Source organism: Canis lupus, chromosome 15 (genome assembly GCF_011100685.1).
Source record: "Canis lupus familiaris isolate Mischka breed German Shepherd chromosome 15, alternate assembly UU_Cfam_GSD_1.0, whole genome shotgun sequence".
NCBI classification, from domain to species: domain Eukaryota; kingdom Metazoa; phylum Chordata; class Mammalia; order Carnivora; family Canidae; genus Canis; species Canis lupus.
The window spans coordinates 50,085,253-50,103,792 of NC_049236.1; the positions used below are offsets into that span (position 1 = coordinate 50,085,253).

An 18,540-nucleotide genomic window follows, 5' to 3' on the forward strand; every position below is an offset into this window, starting at 1 on the left:
AAGAATGTCAGAGACAGGACCATGCCACTTCCGAGGGGGAAGCTGTGCATAAGCAGGCGTCAGGCAGCAGACAAGAGCACAGAAACAAGGGGAGTCTCCACGGGGTTCACTATTGTCAGGAGTGTGAGTCAGCCTCTCTTTGGTGTTTGGTGCCTTGTGGCAGGGGCAGAGAGGGTGGAGAGACTGAAAGGAGGAAGAGCAGAGGAAGGAAAGAAGAGGTAGCTCCACACACCTCCCCAGCTAGACTGGAAATTGTTGAGCATGGAAATAGTAGCCTATGACTATTGCCCCCGGCTCCCAGCACAAGCAGAGAACAAGTGACTAGAGGAGATACAGAATGAACCCCCCACACTACATTGTACAGATGGAGCAGCCGAGATGTAACACCTCTGTTGACTCAGAAAACCCTTAATTCTAACACAGTTCTGGATCTTCCTAAAGAATCCACATTTCTGAGCTAATCCTCCAAAATTGTCATTAATGCCAGTGAGTTTTTGGTGGGTGATTGTTGTTGGAAATAACACTGCTTAACCAACCGAGTAGTTGGGAGAGGTATATATTTAAAGTGGCCATATGAATCTTTGGGGGTGTCCTAATCCTGTTGTCTCCCTATCTTACGTGTCTTCATAGTATATCCAGAATCTAAGCACATTGTATCATCCATGTGGCTACCCTCTTGGTCCAAGGGTGGTAGCCCTCTTCTCCTACCGACAGCATTGCCATGGCCTTCTAAATGGCCCCCTTCTTCCACTTCTGGCCTCATCTCCTATCCACCTCCCCACTCTCCAACCCAACAGCTATTCTGGACAAAGCAGCCAGTGTGATGCTCTGAAAGCTTTGGTCCTATTGCTCCCTGCTCCCTGGTTGTCCTCAGTGGGAGAAAAGCCAGAGTCATTATGGAATGCGGCCCCCACTACCTCCCCAACCTCATCCACTGCTCTCCTCTTGCTCACTCTGCTCCTGTCACATGCCAGGCATTTTCCACCTCGGGATCTTTGCACTTGCAGCTTTCTCTGCTCAGAAGGGTGTTCTCCTGGATATTGGCATCCAAGTCTTTGCTTAAATGTCTCCTTCTGGGTGAAGCCTATTCTAATTCTATTTAGAATTGCACCCAGCCCTTTCTAGGGCTTTCCCCACTTGATTTTTCCCTATAGCACATAATAGTTATCACCTTAAAAATGTCTAATTTATTTATATTGCTCGCTGTCAGTGTACCACACCTCCACAAGCTTCACTAAGACGGGGGTTTAAAATCTATTTGGTTCACAACCGTATCCTTCAGTACCTAGAATGATGTTTCCCGCATAGTAGGTGCTCAGAAACATTTGTGAATTGAATTTGCTCAATTTTTCTAGAAGTCTTGTGGCAGTTTTCGTGTGTACAGCTTTATATATTTGAAAGGTCATGTCTGATTGGAACAAGAAAAACATTTGTAAAATCTTATACACACCATCTGGAGGCTGTTCAGCAGCCTATATATGAAATGGGTTGTAAGCGGTGGCCAAATGTCCTGTGGATAGAAATCAGCACTAAGATTCTGCTACGGCCTGTAGTTCCTTCGTAAATGAAGTTGTAGTTCATCGGCCAGAGGGAGCGTCTAAGTCTTATCTTTATTTCGGTTGTGTCTGGCGCATGGAAAATGCCATTTCTCCCACAATGTTCCTTGCTAACGAACCACTTTGATTACCCGAAATGGTTTTAAAATAAAATAAAATAAATATAAAAGGTAGATACGCTGCCAGTTCTCTCCAAGCCCATCTGTATGCTAGTTTATTTTTCACGAGGCTTGTTTCATTAGAAACTTGGACATAAATGACGGAGGCTTGTTGGGTTGTTTTTGGTCACGTATGGCAAATAGCTGGAGTGGGACAATAACTTTAGAGGCCTTTCAAGGATATTATCCAACACTTTCAGTGATCTTGTTTACGTAGATCAGTCCTATTGGCTAAAAAGCCGTAATTATTCTCTTGACTTTTCTTTGTGAATTGATATTGCTACTGAAAATAACATCCCTGAAGACAGAGCAAGGTAATATTCATTCTTTTTAAAAGCTATCTTATTATGTTTACCTGTTAAGTATATTTCTTGCTTAGCCTGGAAGTGCTATAGTGTGACAAATTCTGTATCTTACATAATGATTGCAATTTAAAAATGAAAACCACTGGGTTATCTTTTCTTCTTTGCCTTGGTTTTGCTGGCTGTGTGATTTTTTTTTGGCTCTATCTATAAACATATATAAAATGAATAACAGTAAATGAATTACAGAGGTATAATTCCATTGAGGGTTCTGGAAACAGCTTTTAGCCTCAAGAGCCAAGCTCTTACGCTCTGTGTGGGATCAGAATTGCAAGACAGAATTATAGCTCTGTTACTCAAGGTTTGCTTGTTGTTAATTTTATGGAGGACATAAAAGCTAATGTAAAGCATCTGTCGCATCCTTGACCCCTTTAAGAAACCTGTATCCATGGCAGCTGATATCAGGTAGGAGGAGGAGGCAGACCCTGAATCCTCACAGAGTATTTCAAGAAAAAGAAAAGCCTTGTCCCCTGAATATCTCTTTGACGTTACGTCTGTGTTGTGGTAAGGTTGGGGTCAATTGCAATGTATTCAGTTAACACATAGGTATTGAGCTCATACTATTGGCAAGTCCTGTTCTGGATGCTGGGGTTACAGCGGTGAACAAATCAACCAAGAAACCCTCCTGCCCTCTTGGAGCTTACTTCTGCTACAACCAAACAAGTAGAACATAAAATATGTACACGTGACAACCCATTTCACACAAAGTTGGTTAAGGAAACATAGCTGAGGAGGGGATAGGGCCTTCAGGGCTGGAGGCAGGGGCTGTTCTTTGAAATAGAATGGATAAGAAAGACCTTGCTAATGCTGTGGCATTTGAGAAGTGATCTGAAGGGACAATGAAAGCAAGGCCTGATGCAGATGTCCGAGTATAGAGCCTTCTGGGCAGAGAGGACAGCCTGTGCAGTGCAAATGCCCTGAAATAAAGTATTGGCAGAGGGAGCAGCGATGCTAGTGTGACGGAAACCTAGTGAGGAGGAAGGGGTGACGGGTTACATTTCAGGAGGTTCATTCTGGCTTCTCCACAGAAAGTAGACAATTGGGAGGCAAGGATTTAAACAGGAGACCAGTCAGAAGGCTGCTGCAGGAAGCCAGGCAGGAGATTAGTGTTTGGAGGAAGGTAGCTGGTGGAGGCAGGAAGATGTGGTCCACTTTACATTATATCTTGCAAATAGGGCCAACAGAATTTGCTGACAGACTGGAGGTGGTATCAGCCCACAGGCCTATTTCCCTGGAATTGGCGCCAAGGTACACAGAGATCTTTGAGATTCCTCCCTTTTTCTTCCTCCTGCTTTTCCTCTGATGACAAATCTCAACACTACCCCACTGGCCATACTTGGGGGTTGCTTCTCTGCTGGTTTTCGCCCTGGGCACGTAGATAGCATGTGTTAGGGCACAAGAACACAATTTTGCTGCTCTTCCATTTTCCGGAACTCAGCTTCTTGCGGCCACTGCAAAAAGTTCTTGCTAAAGCTTCAGGAGTTCTCTTGGATTCGAGAACAAAAGTCTCCATCTTCCCTGCACCATCATTTTGTTGTGTCTGGTATTTCTCCACCGGAGTCCCAGATTCTGAGACCAGATGTCTCCTTCCTTCAAACTCTGCTCCAAGCCCTAATTGCTTCATGGTAGACTGATGTTATAATTGTCATATTGGCTTTTTTTTTGTTTTCTTGCTTTCAGAAAGCTGGCAGCCAGCAGCAAAACTGATCCTCGTCCAGGCTGTCTTTGTCATCTCATGGTCCCTTTCAGATTTCCCTCCTCCTTCCAATGCCCTCACCCACTGTTTCAATCTTTAAATCATTTAGCATGCTCTTTAGTAAACATTCACACCGCATCTTTTTCATCTGCAGCATGTATTTGTGTGATTTCGGATTCACAGTGGCAAGCCACTTGGAGAACTGTGAGTGAACAAAGCAAACACTGGATCTGAACTGGGGAGAAGTTCCCCCTTTTTTCCCATATCTGCTCATGTCTGCCCAGCACCAGAGAACAGAACATAATAAGCTTCATTGTGCTAGGGGATACCACTGGGAGGGGTAACTCTTAACTCTGGGATTCTTCATTCTTCTTCTTGGTGCAAATTAATTAACTGGTGTGTTAATTATTTATGCAAGTCACCAAATATTTCTGTTCTTCCAATGCACAAAAGAGGATTGTAGTTCTTGGCCTCTTTCTGGTTGGATGGAGCAACATCCCCGATTCTGGCTAATGACTTGAGAGTGGAAGTAATATTTGTTGTTTCTGAGATGGTGCCTTCAACTGCCAGGAAAAGACTCTAGAGCCTTCTTTCCCTTGGGGATGATGATTGCAACTTCTAAGGTGATAACCCGGGTTACTGATGATGGCCTGGTTTACAGAGTGACTCTGGGGGCAGAGCCTCTTGGCAACCTGTGATTGCCATACAACATGAATGAGAAACCCTTGTTTTGGCCACTGAGGTTTTTGTTAATCACTACAGCATAACTTAGTCTATCCTGCTGGATTTATTCAGGCCATTTCTCTGTGAGAGTTACTTGACCACAGGACCATAGGCAAATGTGGATGGACATAAAGGACAAATCTAAGTTAGGTGCCAGAATGGCCTATGCTGGCCATGGGGTTTCTAAGGATGATGGTTCTAGAAAGAAGAACAGTGTTGCAAATGGAGGAAGTAGAAGGACCCTGAAGGCAAAATGGTTTGTCTCAGGTTGGTATGGTCTGCTATGGCTTCTCCAGGGTGATAGAAAAATATTTAGTGATCTCTGCCTAACACCAGCCCCATTGCCAGCTGTCTTGGAGCCGGGGACCCATTTGTTCAGGAGGGAACTTTTTTTTTTTTTAAGATTTTTAAATTTATTTATTCATGAGAGACACACAGAGATAGGCAGAGACATAAGCAGAGGGAGAAGCAGGCTCCTCACAGGGAGCCTGATGCAGGACTCGATCCCGGGACCCGGGGATCACGACCTGAGCCAGAGGCAGAAACTCAAACACTGAGCCACCAGGTGCCCCGAGGAGAGAACTTTGATTACACAGGACGATGGGAAGGCAAAGCCAGAGGTGTTGCTCTGTTCCATAACCTCCAGAGAGGTCAGCTAACATGACCCGTTGGCCCACGTCTATCAGGTTTATTCGACTGAGTGGTCATAGATGGACAATGCCTGTGAGGAGGTACCGCAAGGTCAGGAGAACCCAACAAGGCCCAATGCCGTTGAAGTACTACAACATGTCAGAGGAATGATTTCCAGCTTCCTGTAGGCACCATTAGCTAAATTACACTAACTGCTTCTAGTACTGCCTTTGCCAGGATCATTGTTTCTTGCTTTGAACTCTGGGGGAAGGAGGGAGAAGTAGGTGCCCTCTGCTCCCCTCCCTTTCGTGTGAAGCCTGGCAAAGGAGCCTGCTGTTTAGAAAGTTGCTTTGTTTTTAATTGGCGGGAGGAGGCCTGTGAGAGCCACTAGCTTTCTGCCTGTGTTATGATTTTGTGACAGTGTGAAGTCCATCTCAGAGCAGCTACAGCTCTCCCAAGCTGTCAGTAACTCGAGACTTCGACTCTGATTAAAACCCACGACTAAAAAAAAATTACCATAATCCAGTGACAGGCATGAAGAGAAAGCCATAATAATACTGATAACAATGTGCCGGTTAAGAGGCTATTATATTTACTGCTTTACTTCAGCACAGAGGAATCTCCTCAGGGTTGCCATTGATATAACCAGCGCCTTGTTAATGGATGTGACCGGGTGTGTGCAGGCCCTGCCTTAGATGCCTGCCGTGTGTATACCTGGGGGAGGAGGAGGAGGAAAGAGGGGCAACCAGTAATTTGTTTGCTCGAAGTTCGACTGGTGGCAGGAATAGGAGTGACGTGTTCTTTGCTCTGAACCAACGTGTTCAAGAGACCAGCAGGGAATGGGTCTCTCAGGTGTCAGTGCAACGATCCTGATAAATTGCCCGAACAGTTAGACCTGTCCCTTGAGGCCTCTTCCCTCTATGCCCTCAGAAACATCCCCATGTTGTCCCTTTGGCCCCCAGAACCATCCTTCCGTCCCCAGATCACCCAGGACACTTCTTTGCTACCCACTCCGCCCTGACGTTGTCATATCCGTGTAATATCACACACCCTGGTCTCATTTCCTTGGGGCTTTTCTAGGTGACTCCAGCTACTCGATAAGCTCATTTGAGCTAAGTTGTTAATGCTGCTAATGGTTTAGGGTGTGAGCCCTTCTAGCTCATTTATTTTTGTCTTAACAGGGACCTTTCAGCTTGAAGCCAAAGGTGTTACTACTTAGAATGTAGGGCACACAACACAAGGCTGGGTAGATGGGGGGATGACGTTTGGGAGCATGAATCTGTGTGGAGACACTTTGGATCACACCAGGTAAGTAGCTATTCCTTTGCATTCTGGGATTCCACATTTCTCTAGTTGTTGTTGTTGTTGTTGTTGTTGTTGTTGTTGTTCTTCTTCTTCTTCTTCTTCTTCTTCTTCTCCTCCTTCTCCTTCTCCTTCTCCTTCTCCTTCTCCTTCTCCTTCTCCTTCTCCTTCTCCTTCTCCTTCTCCTTCTCCTTCTCCTTCTCCTTCTCCTTCTTCTTCTTCTTCTTCTTCTTCTTCTTCTTCTTCTTCTTCTTCTTCTTCAAGATTTAATCTATTTATTCATGAGAGACACAGAGAGAGGCAGAGACCTAGGCAGAAGGAGAAGCAGGCTCCCTATGGGGAGCCCGATATGGGACTCAACCCCTGGACTCCAGGATCACACCCTGAGCTGAAGGCAGACGCTCAACCGCTGAGCCACCCAGGTGTCCCTCTCTAGTTCTTTAGAAGCAGATAACACGCCACCTTTTCCAACCACCCTTCCTTTCCTGAAGTAGTATATACCGCTTGCTGGCCTTTCTGTAACTTACTGTACAGGTTCCTCACAGTCTGAACATATTTGAGGGAGGCACAGAAACCTGTTATTTAAGCAATGTAGGTAGTCATGGTCACAGTGCTGCATGGCTGAAAAACAACAGTCACTCCATTATTAGATTGGCAAGTCCCTTTGAGAAATGGTGTCATTCTTTTGGAATAAAGATTTCAAGTCTAGGGAATCTCACTACTTACCAACTAGAGGTACACATTGAAGACAAAATTTTGGTTGTATTTAGCATGGAAGGAACCCTGTATATGGTTGAGTCACAGATGTGCACACACACAAACACACACACACAGAGCAGTCCCTAACAGAGAGTTATTTTATGTTGAAAACAAAGGACTCTGGGGTAAGGTGGGAATTGGTGCAACATTTTTGGAGAGAAATTTGACAAGTATCAAAAGTCTTAATAACATGCATATTTTTGGACTCAGCAATTCTAAACCTAAGAATTTATCCTAGGATACTAGTCAGAGATAGTCACAAAGAATTACATATAAGGACATAGGAGGATATTAATCAGAGCACTTTCTTTTTTTCTGCTATTTTGTTGGAATAGACTGAAGGAGGATACACAGGGACCTGATCCTAGGACCTAGGGCTGAACGTCCTGTCCCAAGAGCACTTGATGGAGAGTCTGGGCACAGAGCTCCAGCTGCACTGCAGTGTCTTTGGACCTAGAGGATCTAGGTATGGGGAAAAGAACGGGGGGGGGGGCGCTCCGAGCATTCTGAGAGAGGTGATCACACCACCCTGGCCTCCCTCTCCTCCCCTATAAAGTGCAGGTGATGATACTATTGATCTCACAGAGCTGTTGAGGGTCTAAAGCTTAATAAATGAGCCTCCTGTTGGGTGTCTTTTCCCTGGCTGAAGCCTGAATGTCTTGTTCAAAATCCCCCAATAGAAGAATTCATTCATTCATTCCATACTCATTTATTAATCCCTCCCTCTGGGTATCCCCAGAATCAGAGCACTTTTAATTGTAAAATATTAGGAATAATTCACATGATAACAATAGAGGATTAATAAATGGCTATAGTATTTATAAACTAAGAAACGAAATTTAGCCATTAAAATTCCTATCCTGGGAGAATATTTAATGGCATGGTAAAATGCTCACAGTATATTTTTGGGTTAAAAAAGTAGGTTACAAGAGATAGTTTAATTTAAGTTTTGTAAAATATAAATGATATAGGTATGGAAAAAAGACTACAAGGATATAGACCTAAATGTTAACAATGGTTATCTGAGCGCTTATAGGAGTGGTTTTAAATTTCTTCTTGGTATTTCAAATTGCCAATGAGAATTATCACTTTTATAGTCAGAAATAGGTGATTAAAGAGGATAAAACTCATTTGCTCAAAAATTCATCACAGAAAACCTACTGAGGTGTCGTATAGCACATTGGAAGGCTTGGCAAACTACAGCGAGCCTGGCCGAGGTTGTTGGGGAAGCTTATGAGACGAGTTCTGGTTTTGGATTCCAGCAAAACTGGTTGGGATCCTAGTTCTGCTACTTACTAGTGGCATAGTATCTAAGCCTTAATTTTCACTTCTGGGTAATGGGGACACCAAAATCCGCCCTCTGAAGTTATCCTTAAGATTAACGGGGAGCACCCAAAAATAGTAGTTATTATTTTTAGTGGCACAGTGTTACAAGATGGTCCTTCTCAACCACCTCTGCCTCATCCATCTTCATCATCTATTAGAGTCACACAGGTCGTAGGATTTGCCCACCTATTTATGTCCACAGACTATTGTTTTATTTTACAGGCTTTATTATTCTTTAGGTAAAGAAAGGTTTAGCAGCTTAGGAGATGACCGCCATTGAGAACATGGCTCACAGGTCCCAAGAAGAGGGGCCTTTGATGCTACGGGGGCAGGGAGGATACAGGGAGGGACAAGGGCTAGTCAAGAGGCAGAGGAATCAGGGGAAAACCTGAGCAAGAGCCTTCACTTGGTTTCTTCTGTGTGAAGAAAAGCAAAGCAGGGTAAGTAGGCTTAGAATTGGCTAGTTTGAATGATGTCAGTGGGCTCCCTACTTGTCTGGTACCCAGCACTGGTGATTAGGGCAGGTGGAGGGCAGCCTAGATTTCAGGAACCTGGTAAAGGAGGTAGCTGGGGTATGAGTTCTGGACTGGTTGGTTTGCATATGAAAGATATAGAATTCTTTATTCTCTATAGAAATTGGCTGTCCTAGGGAGGGACAGTTTCTCCAGGTCAGCGAGGCCCCAAGATATCAAAGCACCAAAATTACAGGATGAAAACATGTGATTAGTACAGTGATAGGTTGAGACAAATGAACAATTCTCTTTTATCAGCTTTATAAGGAAAAGGGCCAGACCCTTGGCCTATCATACAACGCTTGCCAACCTCTGGTCTGCAGAATCACATGCTTTTGGGCTCTCTATTCCTATGAAACAAACCATCCCACAACCTAATAGCCTAAACCAACAACCATTTTCCTTGCTCATGATTTTGCAAGTAGGGCTGAGCCTGACAGGGTGGTTCTTTGCTGGCCTTGCCAATGCTCATTCACGTGACCACATTTAGCCGGCTATCAACTATGGGATGGGCTCAGCTGGGATGCAGGCATGCTTGGTCTCTCTCTGTCTCTCTCTCTCTCCCAGTCTTTTTCTCTCGTCTTGAAGGCTCAGGGCCTTACCTTTTCTGGATGTTCTCTCCAGCAGAGAAGATGGATATCTTAATAGTACCCCGGCTCCCAAGAAGGCAGAAGTTTTCATGACTTCTTAAGGCTTAGAACTGAAACAGGCACAGCACCATTTCTGCCACTTTTGTTAAAGCAAATCATAGGCCTAGCCCGGGCTCAATGGGAGGGGAGTACAAGCACGCGAATTCCAGGACTTGTGTATATCAGGAGGAGAGATGATAGGTGAGGCAGGGCATTTGTTCCCACAATCCTTCCACAGATTCTGAGACCCTTGGAGAGAGAAAAAACCTTGGAGGTCATCGAGCCGACACTAGTGAGGAAACCGTGATCCTCTGCTGTCTATACAGGCTGTGTGAATGTTCTGGGCTTTATCTTAAACAAGTGACAAATTAAGCAAGGGCTCCATACTTGCTTCATGGAGAAAAAAGGTCTTGAAAAGACAGGGGCCAGTTTTCAATGAGCAGGCCTCAGGGAATGAGGGCATGTTATAGTTTTAGACAAACTACTAGGTCACTACGGATCAAAGAGTCACCAGAATGACTTAATGAAGAGACTTTCTTGACCTCATTGGTCCCTCAAATAGTTACTTATTCTAGCTTCTGTTTTCAGCCTCTTTGTATTCGTCCTAGATCATCTTACACACTTCCATGAATTCTGTTATCACTTCCATTCTAATTACTCCACAATTTTTATTTATAAAAAGCACTGTCTCTTTTTTAAAGGCTGGAAACCTATTTTTATCAGCTCACCGAGCATCTCCATGCAAATGCCCTGTGGCACCTCAAATTTAAGTGAAACTCACGATGTCCTTCACAAAATCTGCTACTCCTTTTGTGCTCCCAATCTTGATACAACCATTCTCTCAGTTCCTACCCTAAGTTGGGCACTTTGAAGTTCTATTTGATGCCTACTCCTCACTTCCCAAGCCCAATACCAAAATTCTATTGATTCTAGCTCTAAAACATAAAAACAAACAACACAGACACACACATACATACACACACACCTTTGTTTTTCTCTAGTCTAGGAATATATCATCTTTTGCTTGGGCTTCTGTAACAAAATACCATAGACTTAAATACCAGACATTGGTTTCTCATACTTCTAGAAGCTGGGAAGTCTAAGATGGTGACAGTAGAGTTGGTTCTTCTATCCAGAAGAACCTGTCCAGGCTTGCCAGGTAGTCATCTTCTTGCTGTGTGGAGAGAGAGAGCTCTGATGTCTCTTCCTCTTCTTTCAAGGACACTAATCTCATCATCAGGGCTCTAGCCTCATCTAAACACATTCAGCTCCCAAAGTGCCACCTCCCAATATACTACATTGGTGGTTGGGTACTCAACATATGAATATGGAGAAGACACAGCATTCAGGCCACACAGGCTTTTATGAGGATGTCTACTTGGTCCTCCTCACTTTCAGTTTTTCCACACGGTGTTCAGATTTATCTTCCTATAACGCATTAAGGGCACATCACTCCCTTGTGTAAAACTTTTGAATAGGTCCCCGTGTTATTTAGCCATGACATTTGCAGCAGGTCAGAACCACCTTCTATTTCAGCTGCATCTCCAATTACTCCTCTTGTCTTCTCACCTTCTCTCCTTGCTCCCCTTGCTAATACTCTTTCCTCTGGCCCCATCTGCTTGGCAAAGTGAAAACTGCTCACTCTTTGTGGCCCAGTTCAAATATAATGGCTTTTATGAAGTCTCCTCTTGAGGCAGAATTAATCATTTCCTTGTCTGGGGTTTATAGGTCAGTGGTTCTTAACTCTTGTAGCATATTTGAATCACCTAGTATATTAGGATTTCCCAGAGAGTCAGAACCAAAGTATGTATAATATCATAACACACACACACACACACACACAAAATTAGGAATTGGCTTACACGATCATGGAGGCTGACAAGTCCCAAGATCTGCAATTAGCAAGCTGAAGACCCTGGAGAGTCCATGGCATAGTTCCATTTTGAAGCCAGACTGGAGACCCAGTAAGAGCCACTGTTTCAGTTCATGTTCGAAGGTAGGGAGAAAAAATGATGTCTCAGCATGAAGGCAGTCAGACAGGAAAAAGTCCCTCTTAATGGAGGCATGAGCCTTTTTGTTCTATTCAGGACTTCTGTTGACTGGATGAGACCTACCCTCACAAAAACACCCCGAATATCGTTTGACCAAATATCTGGGTACCCCGAGGCCCAGTCAAGTTGACATATGAAATTTACCATCACACCTGGGGAACTGTTAATATATACTAATACTGCTGGGCCTCATTCCAGAGGTCAGGAGTAGAACCTGGGCATTGATATATTTTAAATTTTCTCCTGCAGACTTGAGGGAGAATGTCAAGTAAGCTTTCCAGTGTCTGGTTCCTCTAATAGACTGTGGGATCCTTGAAGGCAGGGATTGGCTTTACCCATAGTTCCTTCGATACCTGCCCACATGGTAGCTAGCTTCAGATGCTGAATTAATGTGTAATATGTAATCAAACCAGACCTGAGTATAACTATTATGGGTTGAGTTATGCCCCCCCAAAAAGATATGTTGGAGTCTTAATCCCTAGTACCTTAGAGTGTGACTTTGTTTGGTTTTAGGGTTGCTGTAGATACTGCTGTAGGGTAGGCTTCTAATCTAATACAGCCAGTGTCCTTGAAGAGAAGAGGCACAGTGACAGACCCACAGACAGACAGAAGCAAAGGTTAGAGTGATACAGCCACATGCCAAGGGACCCTGATGTTTGCCAGAAAGCCAGCAGAAGGAAGCCAGGAGGAAGCAAAGAAGAATTCCCCTACAGCTTTCAGAGAAACATGGTCCTTCCTGCCAATACCTTAACTTCTGACTTCAAGCTTCCAAAACTTTTTTTTTTACAATTTGTACCTCGAGGTTTGTGGTACCATATTATGGTAGATCTAGGAAACGAATACAATAACCAGTTAAAGATGCATTAGGAGAATGGTCTCCTAAATTTGTGGATGGTACAGTGGGGTGAACAAGAATGGTCTTTCTTTCAGTAGGATTTGAGGAAGGAGTGTTTTGAGAATTGCTTTCTTTTCTTTTAAGCTTTAAGATTTGAGAACCTGCAATTTTAAGTGATCCTGTGATATATAATTGAGTCTCTTGAATTGAACAACCTTCCAGAAATAATCATCTGAACTGGCAACTTGTCTTGTTTCACAAGCCACCCCAGAGATCCGTTAGAAATTAATAAGCAGGCACCTGGCTTATCAATTTATCCTTTTCCAGAGCTTGATCAATTCAGGACTCTTTCATCAGATGACATTTCTGGGTCTGCAAAACTCAGGATGAGGCAGTGGGCTTGGGTGCACCTATCAAGGTCATTGAGAGGCACTGCCTGTCCAGCCATCTGCCCCTCACTCTTTGACGTCTCTTCAAATTAAACACCACACCCTGTGGTAAAATTGTTCTTGCTCTATAAATAGCTGACTTGGCTTGAGTGCACTGAAAATGTTACAGAGGAAGGGTGTCAGTGAGAAGAAAAAGGAAAGGCCATAGACTCAAGGGCAAATTTCTTGGTCTGATGATTCCAGTCTCTGAGGTGTCTCCAGAACTCTCTGTGTGAAGATGGCCCCCAGGGCCTCTTCCTCGGGCCTCCTGTCTCCTCTTCTGGGGGCTCACCCACCCAAGTGAACATTCCCCTTTTCCTTGTCCAATTTTTTCCTTGCTTGAATTTACTTTGGGTCAGGAAATTGCTACAAGGTTACTTTAAGAAAAGCACACCCTTTCTGGGGCCTCATGGCACACTTCTCATTTCAATCACATCATTACTGGATTAAAATGGAAACTGTCCACAGGCAACACATTGTTACTGATGCTTTCTGCAGCCACATCATTATAATATCATAATATAATTTTATGACCGGTTGGCCTACGGTTTTATAGGGCTGCTACAAACCTCACATCTGCTCCCGGAGAGGGGCCCTGAGATCTTCCTAACTTCTCTCTCCTTTTCTCTGTACTATTTTCTCTAACTTCTCTGTCCCCAGCACTGAGGGGGTGCTCTTTCTTCCTGCGGCTACCCCACTTGGGTGGGCTCCTCCCTGCCGTTACCACTCCAGTCAGTCAGTTCCTGCCAAAGCTTCTGGGCCTTTATTTATTAATTTTATTTTATTTATTTTTAAAGGGGGCATTGGACAGGGACGGGGAGAGGGAGAGAGAATCTTCAGTAGAAGACAACGGTGGGTTTGATCTCATGACCCTGAGATCATGACCTGAGCCCGAGTCAAGAGTGGGATGCTTAACTGACTGAGCCATCTAGGTGCCCCTGGGGCTATTAAAAAAAGAATGTTTGGCCTTTGCTCATTCCATGTTGTACCCACTACTCATTCTTCCCACCCCTTCTCTCCACACACACGCACTTCCTGCCTCTACCGCACCCTGCCCCTCACCTCCACCCAGGCCCTCATCATTGGCCACATGCCAGTCTTTAAATCCAGTTCCTTCCTTGTGCCCCATGGAGTAAAGACAGAGCCCTGAGGCTGTGCCCAGAGACAAGGGTGCCCAGCTCCACTGAGAGGCTCGCATTCTGGTTCCCGACCCTTCCGTGTCTGAAAAAGCCGCACCTCAAAGCCCCTCATAATGGTGGGCAGTGGCTTTCCCTCAGTGACTCCTCTACCAGGCAGGTGCAAAATACAGAGGACCTGGGAATGGAGGCCTTTCAGGACTCTGCTTTCTCAGAAGTGGTTTTTTCCTCCCTGCTCCTTTCAATAGAGGATCCGGCTTCCAGGATCTGCAATGACTTTGAGGTTAACTCTGGTGTCTGCATAATGTACTGCTTGCTTATTTCTCATTGTTTATAGCTTCCTGTGGGTTAGAAAAGTAGGTTAGAAGGGCCAGCACACTAGAAAGCCCCTGGATATGGTTTGGGTTGTTCTCACTGTCTGTAAACCCAGGCCACCCCATTTGGGTCCTTTTTTTGTGGGCTCTGGAACAATGTTGCTTCTCAAAGCATGGTCTGGGGGTGAACAACCTTGCTATCACCAGGAAACTTGTTGCAAATGCAGACTCTTGGGCCCCATTCCAGACCTACTGAATCAGAACCTCGTTTTCACAAGATCCCCAGGTGGCTGAGTGTAGGGAGCACCACCTGGCTGAGTGTAGGGAGCTGTGGGGTGTTACACGCATGTATACAGTCACCCCGGGGCAGTGGGAGCCAGCTGGCCCAGCACCCCTGGTGTGGCTGAAGAACACCCTCAAGAATGTTAGCAGCCTAAGTGCATTTAGAGGTTATCAATGTGTCAGCACAGCAACCTTTTTATGGGGATTGTTTAATTAATGTTAATTGCTCTTGGCCTATTGTGTGACTTGGGCAGGATTTACGGAAAATCACCACAATCTAAAACCCTATAAAAGAGTCATTGCTTTTAGAGGCCTTGTAACTCATGCCTGGAGATACCTTCTGACCTTTTGATGTGTCTCCCAGATGCATAAATACTGCCTGCATTTGCATAAATCTCGGAGGTGGCCAGGCACTTCATTTTTAGGGGGGCAGGTGCATCCAGGTGAAGAGCAACGCTCTCCGTATGTTATGGTCTGGGTAGTAGTTGGTAGAATTTGCCTTATAAAGAGAAATGATTTATTCAGTTTTACTACCCAACTCTGTGCTTTCATGGGTTGCATGAATTTTGTTGTTATTATCACTTTCAACTCAGTGGATGTATTAAGTTGTTTCCATATCACTAGGACACCCCATCCCTCCTCCTCACTGTGTCCCACAGGTCAGGGAGAGGAAGAGGCAGGCTTGAGATAAAAGGGGAGACAGGTGATAGCTCATGAAGGGCTGTGGCCCAGTCAGAGAAGAGCCCACAGAGCCATTCTCAAGACAGGTGCCCCTGCAGACACCACTAATAGTTTACAAGGGAAAGGGAATCACTGGGCTGGGGACCAGCCTGTCTCTGTCCACCTCATGTCTAAGATCACAACCATTTGAGGAAAAGAACAAGTTTGTTTTTTTAACATTAATCTTTGGCCTCCTTGCCCTCTGCCCCCCTCCCCATCTTAATCCCTTTGTTCTCTTTTATTTAAAAAGGGGGTATTTTGGAGTCTTTCACACTCTACTTTAATCATCATTAACAGGAATTTGTGTCCCATATTTATTACTCTCCCAAGAGGAATTGGGTTTCTGAAACTTCTACTCTTCAAACTTCCAAAAATCATTCCTCACAGTTAATTTTTTCCCTAAGTGAAGCGTGTCTTTCAACTTTGAAAGCAATCTTATTCATGGTTCTGAAGTTTTCTGTACCCCATGCATTCTATCCTGTTCTCAAATGCAGAATATCAATGGCTAGCTCAAGACAAGACCAAATCCTACTCATCTTCCCTGAGTTGGCCTCGTTTTGGTTTATTTTTATCCTTGCCATTTCTTCCAATCTCCTTGAAATCCTGTGATTACTGTAAATAGGGCAACTATCATAATGCCTATTTCACAGATGAAGAAACTAAGATCAGGGAATCTTTCTCAGGAAGCGCATCTGGGCTGGAGCGAAGACCTCTGGCTCCCTGTCCAGAGCAATCATGCCGCCCAGGACTGCCTCTGCACAGTGGCCCTGGTCCTCTGCAGGCACTAGCTCCCAGGCCACTCTGGTGGCAGCAGCACTGTGCCACTGGCCAGCCAAGTCTCTGCTGTGTGATGGGGCCACGTTTGGTTTACCCAGGGAAGGCCAAAGTCTTCCCTACTACTGAGCATAACGTACTAAGCTTGGGTCTGCCACCCTGTTGTGGGCACGGGCCCCCCTCTTTGTCAGTATCTGGGTGCTGCATAATAACACCAGTCCTCACAAATCCACCCAAATTCTTCCCTGACGAAGACTCTGTTTCTATCCCATGTCTCGTAGGCTGCATGGTAATTGGTCTGGGAGAGATGACCGATTTTTCTATGCTGAGCAGCATGTGCTATCTGTGGGCTCTCTCATTCAAATGATTCAAATTCTCTTAAATCCAGTTTCACTGTCACTTGTCATTTGTTCTGTGTCCCAGCTTTGCATCGTCTCTAATCAGGAGATCTGAATTTCTGTCATTTCACTCGTTCCAATCTGTGGATGAATTGATGGAGATTCAGTGATGCCCAGAAAAGAGAGCTAGAAAATGCTTCATTCACTCCCTTTCCCTTTTAATTGAGCACTTACGTTGCCTGAAGCCCAGTACTGGGTACTGGGGGACATAGAGACGACCAAGGCTAGATGATTCCCACCTTCTAAAGCAAACATGCCATTGAACTCATTCATCCCCCAGTGAAATAGAACAAAATGGCCAAGAAGGAAGCTGCATTGAGCATTAAATCCCTTCCACACTCCACTAGAATCCAAATCCTACTGCAGGGATGATTGTTAGTTTTTTTTGCCCACAGATCCCCAGCCCCTAGAAGAGTGCCTGGCATGTGTTGGTGCAAAGTATTGAACTAAATTTCAGTTTGCATTACTGGCCCGGGCTCCCCATCCTCTCTAGTCCCATCCTTGTCCAGTGACTAGGTGGCCCCTTGCTGCGGGGAGAGTATCTCCCTGCTGCTTTACTTTGGGCTGGGCCACGTGCCTTGCGTGGACCAGGGCCCTGCAGGGGAAGTCAATGAGAGCCTGTGAGTTCCCAGAGGCCCCTAAGACCTGCTGCCCATTTCAGCACTCTTTGGCCTCTGTCACTGCCCCAAGAAGAGCATGTCCTGGCTAGCCCAGTGGCCTAAGGAGAATGAGAGGCAGTGCTAGAGATGCAGGCTGCAGACCTCAGTGTAGCGCAAACTGGGCTAGCCTTGCCTCATATATTAGGACTCCTTCAACCCACCCACAGATGCCTGAGTGAGACCACCCAAGGTGGGAAGAAGTGCTCCAGTGGGCCCAGCCCACCCACAGGTGCATACACTATAGCATTATTATTTTCAGCCAAGATTTGGGAAGATTTGTTATGCAGCATTATAGTGAACACAGCAAACCGAAAAGCTCTCCTTGAGCTCCTGATTTCTTTTAGGGCCTGGACTTTTAAGGTATAATTTACCCTCATGGTTGTTTCAAGACCCAGGGGAGGTTGGCAAACTTGTCTATAAAGGCTCAGATAGTAACTACTTTAGGTTTTCTAGACCTACATAGGGTCTCTGTTGCATACTCTCTCTTTCTTCATTTCTTCTTCCTCCATCCTTCCCTCCCTTCTTCCCTTCCTTCCTTCCTACTTTACTTCCCTCCTACCATTCTTCCCATGTATATTTTACAAGAGGGCCTCTAGCTGACGAAAGGAGCTGTGGGAATCACTGAATCTCCGTCAATTCAACTACAGATTGCAAGGAGTGAAATGACAGAAATTCAGATCTCCAGATTAGTAGATGATGCAAAGCTGGAATGCAAAACAGATGACAAGAGACAGCAAAATTGGATTTAAGAGAATGTGAATTTGAATCATTTGGATCAGGACCTTCATTTATACTTTTGCTCTGGGCCCCAACCTTTAATATGGAGAATATTAGGTACTGATTTTAGGATCCCTCTAGTCATTCTTTTCAACATTTTTAAATTTTTAAAAATTAATGTATTATTTTAAACATGCGTTCATATAAGTGGTACAAAAGCCAAAGGTACAAAATGGCATAGAGTAAAATTTAAGTCACCTGCTCACTCTTGTCCCTCTCTTTGTCCTCTAATTCTCTCTTTGGAGCCAACTACTGTTCTTTGCATAGAGAAGCATATATATATAATATATTTTTTTTCCTTTTTAGCTTATTTATTTATTTATTTATTTATTTATTATTTGTGTGTGTGTGTGTGAGAGAGAGAGAGAGAGAGAGAGAGAGAGAAAGAGAATGCGTATATGAGCTGGGGGGGGGCAGGGAAGGGCAGAGGGAGAGGGAGAGAGAGAATCCCAAGCAGTCTCCATGCTCTGTGCGGAGACTGGTACAGGGCTCAATCTCATGATCTTGAGATCA

General features: G+C 44.7%; 1 long non-coding RNA gene across 3 annotated transcripts in view; it reads left to right on the forward strand.

Annotated features, from left to right (window-relative positions):
* The window catches only part of LOC119869343, a 58,955-nt gene that overhangs the window by 32,121 nt on the left and 8,294 nt on the right, over positions 1-18,540 (forward strand). For all 3 annotated transcript variants that reach the window (XR_005370881.1, XR_005370880.1, XR_005370882.1), the window contains 2 exons: positions 6,307-6,433; positions 7,522-7,652. This is a non-coding gene — a long non-coding RNA (uncharacterized LOC119869343). The remainder of the gene's footprint in view (positions 1-6,306; positions 6,434-7,521; positions 7,653-18,540) is intronic.